The following is a 9,921-nucleotide window of genomic DNA, read 5'->3' as shown; positions in this document are numbered from 1 at the left end:
GACCCTCTGCAGGCCCGGCCGGGTGGGTGGCTCCGGTCCGCAGCACGTCGAGCGGGTGGGCGCCGCCGAGCTGAGAGGCGTTCTCTCCTGTGTCGGAGGATTCGATGGCTGTTGTATATGTTTGTTTCTTAAGATCTGCGTGTTTGTGGTCTAATAGCCTTCACGCATTTGGCTCTGTATAGCTGTGTGTAGCTCTGCCCCCTGCCCGCTACCTGCTTTAGGGCGCCTCACGGCGTTTGGATGGGATCGCCTCCGTAGCATAGGGAGAGCTGCTCCGGGTCAGGGCTGTGCGCTGTGTCGGTTCCAGCTGAGCAGCGGTACTCTATGTGCTTGCCATCTAGGCGTTCTCCTGGGTAACGCCCTGCCGCTGCCCTCCTGCCCGAGGAGAACTGCTCAGGCCGCGAGGGCATTGGGTGAGCTGTGCTTCTCTGTCAAGATGGGAGCGATGTGTGCTGATGTGCTGTTTTCTAACGCGTGTTGTTCTATAGAGATGGATGAAGATGTGATGTGGTGAAGCTTGAGCATTTGTTGTCGAATTCCTGGTGGCAGTCGTAGATGGCTACTGCTTTGACTCCAGCGTCTGCAATACTGGCAGGAGAAAAACAGTAGCAACAGTAATGGTAAGATGCTGCTCTTTAAAACTAAATTAAGACTGTGCTTAGAGAAAGAAGCTACTTCTCTCCAGCCAGTGCGTTTATGCAAGTACATGTTTCTTGATCTGAGCGTCTTTATCAGTTAGCTGATTTTTTTTATTTTATTTTTTTTACTTGAACAAATGTAGTCTGAAATGTTTTATTGGGCATAGATCAATATCTGGAGGAAAACAAAAACCAGCAGATTAGCTGATCCCTTTTTGATTTGGAACAGTGGAGCTCTAGAATGTATTTTCTATACCACTGTATATGCTGTATTTCTATAGTATTTGTGTATCTAAAGAATGATTCTGGTAAACAAAGTAAATGAGCTGTTGCAGTTGATGCTTCCTTTGGAGGTCTCTTGCAAAGTCTTTTTCATTCATGCTGCTCAGACTTGCAACAAAGTAAGTATTAAGAGTGGGTAGTAACAGCCCTTCATTCCATGTTCATTCCACTCATAACTGACAGTATGTTTTTACCAGTACAGTTGAACTGCTAATATAAAATATCGAGGCCAAGGTGATTTAAGGCAAAGTTACTCTGACTTGCCTCATTTTCCATGTTACAACAATGCATCAATATGACAACAGCTGTCTAAGCACAGAATTTTGTCTTGGCCAGATTGATCAGATGGACTCAATGAAAGATATGGGAACTTAGCTAAAAATACTCTTGTTGCTGGTGTGTTAATATGGTGATTATTTAGCATGCAATATTAAGAAGTAGAAATATATCTTCTCAAAAAACACCTCTTAATGAAATAAAACTGTAGCAATGTTGAATTATACTTGGAATTTTGTAGTTACTCTCAGCATGCCACGGAAGGCATATGAATATGTGACAGCTTTATTTTATTTCTGTAATGGCTTTAACTTTCAAGAGTTTACAATTTATAGTTGAAGAATAAAAATGTACAGTAAACTTAAAAAGACAGGAAACCCCTGTTGTGCTCTTTCCGCTGCTTCCATCAGCGTTTTTCTGAACCTCTTCATTTTTTCATACAACCTGTTATGAAAATGTCAGTAAGAGTTAATGAAAGTTGAAATTCATGAAAGTTGATAATTTCTTTAAATCCTAAGTTACTGATAACCAGTCAGTGTGTAGATGTATATCATATATTGTCTGGGTGAAATGGATGCAACTTTTCTCTGTTTTACAAAAATATACTGGAAGTTTAACAAAAGTCAGTCTCAACAGTGTGAGCAAACAGGGACTGGAGAAATTCTTCACAAGCTATAAATTAATGTGAAGAATAAAACAAAGAAGTGATGGTGATCTGATGACATGACTGCAAGGAAGGAAAGTGACTGCAGTTCCTGGGGCGGGCTCCAGACTGCCGGCTTGTGGTGGGTGTTGCAGCAGTGCTGAAGTGCTAGTCTAAGGTTGCAGATTCTCCATAAAGCATTCAGGTGTAAATATGCAGGGGGTTGGGAAAAAAAAAGGGTAATCCATTAACAAGGTGGATATTATAAAAGTCTGTGTAAGGCATCTTGATCAGTAAGTAACTAAAATTCTTATTTATCCTCAGAGTATTATCCTACCTCTATTTTATAAATTTTTGTTTCATGTATTGTGAATAAATGCCTTTATTTGCACTCTTAACTTAACCCAACGTGAATTAAAAGTGATCTGATATGAAATGAATATCTGAAGTTCATTTCTCAGTCTCTGGAGTAAACTGCAGAATATCTGGCTCCCTGTTGTGTTTTGTGGAATGTCGTAAATCAGAGAGAGCATGCTCCCAAAGAAGTTACATGGATTCTCCAGAGGATGGGGTGTTACAGGTTCAGAAAACAAGGAAATGTCACTGCAGTAACAATAAGTAACTGTCACTGTCGATACAAGGGATATCAACTACATGACAGCTTAATGTCCTCTTCTACTGTGACAGAACGTGAATATTCCTTAAATGTATTTGTTTCTCTGTCAATATTCTGTTAGAAGTTAGAGACAGTTGTAGAGATTCAGTTGCTGCAAACAGCTTTGTGTTCTGTGGTCCCAGAGTCTCTCCAGCCATTGAGCTACGCTTGAGTTTTTCATCCATGGTAGTAGTGATAACACTGATAGTGGAATGATAAATTTATGTAGTTCTGTCTTCTTGAATTTGTTTTCTACTGGAGACACTTTGCCAATATGCCAGCATAACATTATGCCAGTGTTGGGAGCAATAACCATTTTGCTGCTGTTACCTCATTTCAGCAGAATTGATTTCTAAAATTGCTCTGATAAGCTTATTTAATATCCAAATCACTCAAGCGTTTGATTTTATCATAAACAACTTATATATCAGTAATGCATTTTCCATATTAAATCATTAAGACAAAAACTATATTAAATCATAATTCTTCACACATTTGAGCACAAATAATTGCTGCTTCTTGTATGCACTGAGATAGTATATTAAATAAAACAATCTTTTTTTTTTTAAGATTTTTTCTGCTTGTATAGACTACATCCTCTTCCAGGACTCTGTGTAGACAATGGTGACTCAAAATCAAAACCTTAAGATAAAGATCAGTAGTACTAAATTCAGAAGTCCAATTTAGTATCGCAGAGGTATGGTTTCTAAGAACACTTAAGTTAGTTATAATGAGAGTGCTTATATATTTAGCATATGTACTCCATAAACTTCAGTGGGCACTTGGCTAAACTTATCATATCCAAGCTGTCAAGCTGGATGATCAGAAAAGAAAAAGTGAATGATTACACAGTGGTTGTGTGTAACTTTAAGCAATATGCACTGTCAAAACCATGATGCCTTTGTGCTTTCCTGTTAGTTACCTAATTTGTTATAAACATCTGGCTAATCTCTGTATCATCTTGGATTAATGGCACATCAGCAATGTAAGTATGTAATTTTGGCAAGGAGTTGTACATATGACACGATATTCAGAGGACTTATTTGTGCTTGGCCTTTGTGTGGGGTGAGGATGATGCTGGAACGCATTCATCAGGAATACTCCAGTTGAAGATCGTATTTTTGTGGCATGGGTTTTTGGTTTTGTTGTTTTTTTTTGTTTGTTTGTTTGTTTTTTGTTTTCTTTTTTGCATCTTAAGATTCTCTCTTATATGAAGCCATACTGTATACTGACTTGTATGTATGTGATTTTGGAAGGTATATATGAATAATAGAGAGATGCATCAGGCACTGGCCAAAGTAGCCAGGTCTGAGACAAGGCAAAGAAAACCTTCTCAATACTGCTTGCTTGTATCCGATACATACAAGTATTGGATTTCTCTGAACACGGCATATCTTTCTTTGGATTCTTTCTTTTTTTTTTTTCTTTTTCCTGAAGCAGTGAGCTACATCTGGTTTTCTTGTTTATGTTTGCATGTATGTCATGACTGACTTTTTTCATTTCATTTTTTCTTCTCTGGATTTTGATGCTGCCTTGCTTTGTAGCCTTTCCCCACATAGGTGAGAAGACAGGGCTTTAATTCTGAATGAGCCCATCTATTTTGGGATTACTTCAGCAGTAAATGACTAGAGATTCTCACAGCAAGGCTTCCTCCACTGCATATCATCTTAATCATCTGCAGACCAGGTCTGTCTTCCAAATGAATGAGGAAGAGGTAGTAAACTAATTAAGACTGGATTTGTCTCATTTCTGATTGAATTTTAATTTAATTATATAAGAGCTAAAGTATTAACTCAGTATTAACACTGGATTCTTTCTTGGTGGTTTACCTTTGTGAGTGACCTAACTTGGAAGAGTGCTCAAAATTTGTGCTTTGTTACATGGTAAGAGCTTTGATACTGACAGCAAGAAATTTATTAAATTAAGTTTCTGAGTTATCAAACTTGATGGAGGCAGCGAGCAAGATTTCTTTCTTTCTTTGAATAAAGGCTGAATCCAGGATACAGGAAAGGAACAGAGAGTAGGAAAGGGTTGAGAGAAATTAAGAATGTGTATGTAGTCATGCTGCTTACATGGTGCTTGCTTAAATTTATTCAAATTCATGTTAAATGAAAAATCTTTCAAAACCCAAACCTGATGAGGAGAACAAGCATAAAAAATGATGATTGGTTTGAGAAATACATTGTGTCAAAGTCTTTGTTTGCAGAGCACTTTTTTTTTTTTCTTTCCTTCTCTGTGGCTGCTTTTTGATATACATTCACATAAATTGTGCTCATCTGGTTGTGGAGTGAGGTAGTTCAGGGGGCTAGAGAGAAAATCCTTCATCTGTTTGTGAAGGATTATTAGGATGGCAGTTACCATTTGGCAAGGATAGTTTCCCAAAAAGACTTCTGCAGGTAAAGCTACTGTACAGAATATATTGAAGGTACCAAACATTAAATGCCAGGAGTTGAATTATTAATGCTGAAGAGACAATGATGAGAGATGGGGTTCCTTGTATACGGCTCAGTCTGCTCTTTTGTAAATAACAGTATCATTATACATACATGAGTGCAAAGAATTTTGCTCAAAGGGTTGGGATTTCTTTGTGTTTTTTTTTTTTTTAAATAATCAGGTTTAAAAAGCAACATAGCTTTCAGATTTTCTTCTCCCTGATCTGCTTCTCAGTCTTACCTCAAAGCAATCCTGAAATTTCAGCAGTGTGGTTGATGCAAGTTCTGTGGTTATCTGTCCTGATTCACAAAGGATGTGTATATTGTATCCTCTTCATTAAACACATTGCTATTCTGCTATTTAGACAACCTACAGATAAGCAAATGGGTAAGCCCTGTGCTTTTGGTGCAGCATTTTGTGAAAATAGAAATTACTCTGATGAATTTTTTTCTGAAATGTAACATATACAAGCTTTAACATATATCTTAATACTGTTTTGTTTTGTTTTTCCCATCTTTGCAGTGTCTGCAGGAGTGAGTTCAAGCCCCATCTTCCTTCCATCATACAAATGTTATGAGCACATTTTGCAGAGATCTGTGTAACTGCAAAATCTCAGTGGTGTTAAAGGAGTCAAGACAGCAGAAGGATAAAGAAGGAAGAAAGTAGGTTTCCCTGTCAATTCTGCCTCTCCAAGAACTGTTAAACATATTGTTCTGGTTGCAAGTGACAGGCTACAAACCTCTTCTTGCTGTAGGTGACTTCAAGCTGTAGTTCATCCAGATGCTTAAATGGAAATAAGGTAAGGGCCTTTGCATAGCAGCTGTACAGCCTAAAGACCACTCTGTCAAATGGTCTTTAAGTATTATCTATAGATAACATTCCACAGGACTGCTTAGCAGATGCAAGTTACAGAGCTATTAGCAAGCAGTGATGTAGCATCTGGTGGAACTCAGATGATAAAAGGGCTCAGTCTTTATCAGTACCACAAGAGGCACTGACAGTGCAGTCTGTTTTGAAACTCATTTCAGAGAAGGCTGTTGTTTTGGATCACCTTGAACTATTCTGGAGAAATAAAGGGTCACCTTATCAATTTTATAAAGAACCACTTTCTTTCCAAGGAAGAGAAGGATGATGCATATAGAACATAAGTTAGTGTGGCCAGAAGAAACAAACAAACAAAAAAAACTTTGTTTCTGTAGAAATTAGTGAATGTAGATGAACACCTATATTATTTCATCTTAACCTTTTGTCAAAACATGTCCAGAGGAATTAAAAGGAAAAGGCATGCTTCTTCTTGGCCAAAGAACAAAGAAGATATTCACTAATCCTCTAGTGGCAAAAAGGCTCAAGACTTTTCTTCCATATTCAAAGCCAAAAAGGTTCATCCTTATTTTGGAATTGTCAGCTAGGGCTTTTGACCATAAATCCCACTCAATCTTGTACAAAACAGAAATAAGTCTTTCTGCCAAAGTATTGTTGATATCTAGCGGATGGATCAGTGATACTTAGGGGGTACATGGATTTGTCTTTCAGTTAAGTAGTTCCCAAGGATCAGATGCAGGGAAACTATACCACTTCATAGACTGAGGGCAAATGTGGGTTATCAGCTTGTTACTGTAATGTGTTGAGCACAGTAGGGTTGAGGATCCTATCCACAGTGCATGCTATCCTGGCTTCTGAGGTTTGGGAACAACCGTTCTTTTGAGAACACCTGGCCCTGCACAGTCATGCTCCTTGAGTAATTTGTCAGTGCCACAACTGATGAGGTAAGTGAAATGGAAAAGGATGTCCCTGCTGGATGTGAGGAACCATAGTAACGTTGTATATTACTAGGCAGCATTCCAGGGAGAATATTAATTATGTATTGGTGAGTGTGAAGAGGTAAACCACATAGTGGGGAAGCCAGGCTTTGGACACTTTATATGGATCGTTTAGTTTGCAGAATTATTCAGAGTTGTTGCAAGTCTTAAAAAGGTTAGGCAGAATTGTCATGATAGGATGAAGACCCACACATATGTTATGGCAGACCAAAACCTATATTTCAGGATTCTTGCAGGTTCTAAAGAATGTGTGGAGTGGGATACGGCTCTTTCTTTTCATTTTGGCAGCCTGCTGCTCATACAGGGAGAGGAGAATAGAGTTGAGTTCCACCAGTGAAGAGTAGTACCACTGCCAAAACTTAAGTGCAGCAGCAAGCCTTGAGTTGGTCTCTTTTAATCTGGAACAAAGATGTTACTCTGCAGGTGATATACTTGAGCTGTGTAGCAACGTCTCAAAACTTCATTCTGCAAGGGAAGAGGATGCCAAAGCAGATGAACAGCCTTTATGTTTACGTGATTCTTTCATCTTGAAATACTTCACTGGAGAATTTGTTAACCAGCACAGGTGAAAGCTGGTAAGCAGGAGATATCCCATCTATAAAGATCTTTCTCGCACAGTGAGTCAGCAGTGGCAACTTGAATCAAAACCTGATGCTGCCAAGCAGGGGTGTGAAGATTGTGATGGAGTGGGATCAAAACCATACACTCACTTAGCTAGTGCCAAAAAAACCACCAAAACTGTGAGGGTCTTGCTGCCCTCTGAACTTTTTCTTTTTGCTTGAAATTATGTGGCATCTGTTAGAGTCATTTCCTCCTTTTCCAAAAATGGAATGAGTACTATTTTGAGGCACTCTCACTAGTGAGATGAAACAGGAAAGAAACAAATCTTTGAGATTATAGAAGTGTGTGCTTAGGTCTTGTCAAATATACCAGATAATACAGTGCACTGTTGCATTTTGAAAGAATATGCGCTAACCTACTGGTATTTAACATTGAGGATCCTGATCTGGTAGGCTACAATGTCAGTGAGAGGTGGTTCATGTCAGGCCTGTTAGGATCTCTGTGCTGCTGCTGTGAAGCAGTGTATCAAGATTATGTGTATTCTGTGTCAGAGCCTAGCTAGTCTATAGGAGAAGTCCTCATACCTCACTCACTCCTGAAGGTAATTGAGGGTATCAAGAGCAGCGATGAACCCTGCCTGTAAGTTATTAATTTGAAGTGGGGTTAACATCTTCAGCACAGGCACCAGGAAATGAAGCTCAGCAGTCTTGAAACTCTGCAGAGAATCTAAGGATCCTGGAGGCCTTTCTGTATTATGCTAAAGTAGATTAGAAGACTCTCATTTCAGATCTGTTAGGAGATCGGGTCCTGGCACTGTAACACATCATTCTGATCGATTCAGGCTGTGGTATAACTCCTTGCTCAATAGGTCATGGCAATCAATGATGCCGCCTCTATAATGAAATGATTTTGGAAGTGCCGCTTCCTGGTTTTATCAGCGTGAAGTTTCAGACATGACGCATTATGGTTACCAAACATGCCCTACATACAGGGCAGGGAGAGCTGGAAGATGAATCTCAAGAAAGTCACATAAATAGAATACTGGAGAATAAAGCATAAGATCAGACAGCAAAAAGATAGTTAAATGGAACAAATACATATATGGAATGCTGTCTTATTGAAGGGATGTGCAGCTATGGAATGCTGTAATATACCTGGCAGAAAAAGGAAACTGGAAGAGTGCCAGGCTGACTTGTGCATCAGACATGGGAGGAATATGGATGCCATCAAGTTCTGTGGAAAGCTTGTCTCCAGTTGTAAAGCATTTGTACAGCTGCAAGACAGATACACATGGATTATCACTTAAAAGATGGAAAAAAAACATGTTTTCTATCATAGATGGAGTTTTATTATACTTATTATTAGCTTCTTGACAGTATTTATCATTTCTAGTCATTTTTACAACTAGAGTGTGCACTAACATATATATGATTTAGAGCGCTGCTTCCTATTTACTATTGCAGGCTGAATTCCAGTGCAACTTCATTCATTTCAACTGATCTGCTGTAAAATTTCTGAGACTGATGGTATGCATGGTCATGTAAGTGATAAAACCAGAGAGCAATTCCTTAAAAGCAGTACACCAACAACCAGATGACCTATATGACCTATACAGTTTATCCAATCTTTTGGTTTTTTTTTTTAATTGAGAAATTGAAATTGCTGGGTCAGTTTGATCCTTGATTTTTATCTAGGTTGAGTGCAACACTCAAATGTTGGCTCTTGTAAGCTCCTGCTTTGCTAGAGATCAGCCCAGTGGATGGTGCCTGATAAGGAAAATGAGTTAGAAGCTACTGATGCTTCCTGTTGTACAGAATTTCCTGAAATAAGTGACTTAAGCTCTCTGGACCTTGATTGACTTTCCACAACTAAGTAATGATAGGTGTATCTATTTCTGATCTTCTAGGCACAGATTTACTGTTGGAGTGACTGCTGCTGGGGGTGGGCAAACAGCAGTGGTAGAAACTAGGTAGGGTGAGAAAGAGTTAGGAGGTTGTTCTGAAGGAGGCATTGAGTGATGGTTGCTAGAGAGGGGCAGCAAACATCATACCCATTCTTTGCTGCTTTCCTTCCTACTGCACACAGGACCCGTTCTGTGAAACATAAGTGCTGGTCGTAGCCTGGCTGGCTCAAAAGGGATTCTCTGAGTGTGTGGGTGCAGCTATCCTATGGACGCCGACAGCAAAATCATTCACATCTCCAATAGGGCTATAATGTCTTTCCTAAAAATGATACATAATAACAAAGGGCAGCCTTTGCAGGGAGAGCTACAGCTGACACAACTGTGCTCGGCCAAAATGGAAGGTTATTATCGTTACCCAAAAGTATAAGTATGACCCAGAGACCCCAGGAGAGCAAATTGAAGCGAATTTTCTAAGCTCCAGCTTGAACTTTGCCCAAAGAAATAATAAATACCGATTACTCGTAGCTCGGAGACCTGGTTTTTGCAGCCCTGACCTCTGCCTGCTTCTCCTTCCTTTCTCCGTTTGCTGCCGTTTAAATACCCCTGCGTTGAGGTACTTAAACGCGCGCTGTGGCGCTCTGGTGCCGCCAACGCGAGTGCTGCCCGCAGCTCCGGGCCGCGCCTTGCCGACCCGTCCCCTGAGGCGCAGC

The 9,921-nt window shown here is 39.6% G+C and overlaps 1 protein-coding gene and 2 long non-coding RNA genes across 4 annotated transcripts in view; 1 reads left to right on the top strand and 2 right to left on the bottom strand.

Annotated features, from left to right (window-relative positions):
- Positions 1–289, bottom strand: part of ZBED4 (zinc finger BED-type containing 4) — a 24,866-nt gene extending 24,577 nt beyond the window's left edge. The window contains exon 1 of the mRNA XM_019612034.2: positions 213–289. The gene's annotated coding sequence lies outside the window, so the exon portion shown is untranslated. The remainder of the gene's footprint in view (positions 1–212) is intronic.
- Positions 7–9,735, top strand: LOC104917568. Of its 2 annotated transcripts, XR_796960.3 has the most exons (3): positions 7–620; positions 5,450–7,322; positions 8,772–9,735. It is a non-coding gene; the product is annotated as an uncharacterized LOC104917568 (long non-coding RNA). The 2 variants fall into 2 exon arrangements; XR_002110911.2 differs by lacking the exon at positions 8,772–9,735 and having other exon boundaries at positions 5,450–8,645.
- LOC109365372 lies at positions 5,085–9,803 on the bottom strand. The gene is made up of 2 exons (XR_002110912.2): positions 9,724–9,803; positions 5,085–5,296 (listed from the first exon to the last, which is right to left on the bottom strand). It is a non-coding gene; the product is annotated as an uncharacterized LOC109365372 (long non-coding RNA).
- Positions 9,804–9,921: the final 118 nt, after the last annotated feature.

This window comes from Meleagris gallopavo, chromosome 1 (genome assembly GCF_000146605.3).
Source record: "Meleagris gallopavo isolate NT-WF06-2002-E0010 breed Aviagen turkey brand Nicholas breeding stock chromosome 1, Turkey_5.1, whole genome shotgun sequence".
Classification (NCBI taxonomy): domain Eukaryota; kingdom Metazoa; phylum Chordata; class Aves; order Galliformes; family Phasianidae; genus Meleagris; species Meleagris gallopavo.
The sequence above is the reverse complement of the archived record's forward strand: the minus strand, read 5'-3'. Positions and strand labels throughout refer to the sequence as shown.